Source organism: Piliocolobus tephrosceles, unplaced genomic scaffold (assembly GCF_002776525.5).
Source record: "Piliocolobus tephrosceles isolate RC106 unplaced genomic scaffold, ASM277652v3 unscaffolded_7485, whole genome shotgun sequence".
NCBI classification, from domain to species: Eukaryota; Metazoa; Chordata; class Mammalia; order Primates; family Cercopithecidae; genus Piliocolobus; species Piliocolobus tephrosceles.
Genome location: NW_022334813.1, coordinates 1 through 1,856, shown reverse-complemented (window position 1 = coordinate 1,856; position 1,856 = coordinate 1). Strand labels below are relative to the sequence as shown.

Sequence of the window (1,856 nt, the reverse complement as noted above, 5' to 3'; positions counted from 1 at the left end):
CTTTATCCAGGCACTGATTACTGTTCACATGCTGCAGGGTTAATTTCACTGGGTCATACTCCCAGAGTTGGTTGCCTTTTAGGTGGTGGCATTTGAGCATTGTAACTGGGCCATTAAGTTTGGAAACATCCAAGCAAAGGTCATCTGTTCTAATTTCTTTGTTGGCAGTATAAGAGAAAACCTGATTACCCCCCATACCATGGCAATTAAAAATTCCAACTTTTTCATTCTCTTTTCTAGCCATGTTATCTAGACACTGATTTGTTTCCACATTTCGTATCTCTCCCAATGAGAAATAGTGACGTGGAATTTGAGAATCAGGATATATATTCTCTAGGTACCAAGAAAAAGGTTTGCATTGTAGTTTGTGTCTTAGACCGACTCTTGATGATATATCTCCATAATCTACCTTTGTAACACCTGGAGAAATTATATAGAAGAAATTCTTGAATTCATCCATCCACACTTCTGCAAGTCGTCTGTTATTTTTATTGATAATCTGCCCTGTGCCTCCTGGAAACGTGTAAGGTGTAGCTTTCCGAAACACATGTCCAACATGTGAGCATGTAACGATTTCCAAAGTTCCTCCACACTGCCAAATCCTAAAGGAAATTTCTAGGTTTTCTCCTCCCCAAATATCCATTCCAGCATCATATGTTCCAATTTCCTGAAAGTAATCTCTGTCTATTGAAAAAAGGCCTCCTGCCATGGTAGGTGTTCTGACAGGAAGAGTCCGATCACCTTTCCTTCTGTCCATTTCTCTTTGGGGAACAGGATACCAGCGAAAATTGAGCTTCCAGTTGAACCCACCATAGGTCATATCAGAGCCTGCCATGTACTCAAAAGTATCATCGCTGATCACATCGATGATAGGACACACCACTGTTCTCCTGTCATGTTTGATCCTGGCCAAGAGAGGCTCCAGCCATCCCACTGTACACTCACAATGGGCATCCAGGAAGGTGATCACTTGGCCTTTAGACACAGCAGCTCCTTTTAATCTAGCTCTAATCAATCCAGAACGTTGTTCCATTCGAATTACATGAACTGGTACTTTCAGTTTTTTCACATAACTCTCTAAAGGCCTTTTCAAAAAGTCTCTTTCACTGGCATCATCTACTAGAACAATTTCTTCTATCATGTGTCTTGGTGAGCGATTAATGACACTATGGACAGTTCGCAGAAGTGTGCTCCAAGCCTCATTGTGGAAAACAATCACCACACTTGTTGTAGGAAGATTATCTGGATACACCTTTGTTTTACACCCTTCTAACCTAACATCTGGTAAAGATCTGTTGAGTGCAATCATCTCACTTGCCATTAAATTGAACTGATTGATTTTAAACATCTCTTTCATCTTTTGAGTGGCCGAGGAGGCGGCGCGGCGGACGGCGGCCCGAGAGTAGCGCCCGCGCTGCGGCTCGCGGGACCGCGCCGCGACCGCCCGGGCCGGCCCGGAGGAGCGCCTGCCGCCGCCGCCGCCGCCGGGCGCCGAGCGAGGGTATGAATGTGATTTCTGATGAAACTGGATTGGAATAATTTTCATCTTTGTATATTTATATATATATTTTTAAATTTTGCATTTGACTTAAAGTGCCATGAGAAAATTTGCATACTGCAAGGTGGTCCTAGCCACCTCCTTGATTTGGGTACTCTTGGATATGTTCCTGCTGCTTTACTTCAGTGAATGCAACAAATGTGATGAAAAAAAGGAGAGAGGACTTCCTGCTGGGGATGTTCTAGAGCCAGTACAAAAGCCTCATGAAGGTCCTGGAGAAATGGGGAAACCAGTCGTCATTCCTAAAGAGGACTTCTTATCTTTTGAGAGCAGGAAGCAAAATGATTTCTGGACATGA

The 1,856-nt window shown here is 43.5% G+C and overlaps 1 pseudogene across 1 annotated transcript; it reads right to left on the bottom strand.

Moving 5' to 3' along the window:
* Positions 1-4: 4 nt before the first annotated feature.
* On the bottom strand, positions 5-1,414 carry LOC111533244 (annotated as a pseudogene). The gene has a single exon (XR_002728805.1). The product of XR_002728805.1 is annotated as a polypeptide N-acetylgalactosaminyltransferase 1 pseudogene (transcript).
* Between the last annotated feature and the right edge of the window lie 442 nt (positions 1,415-1,856).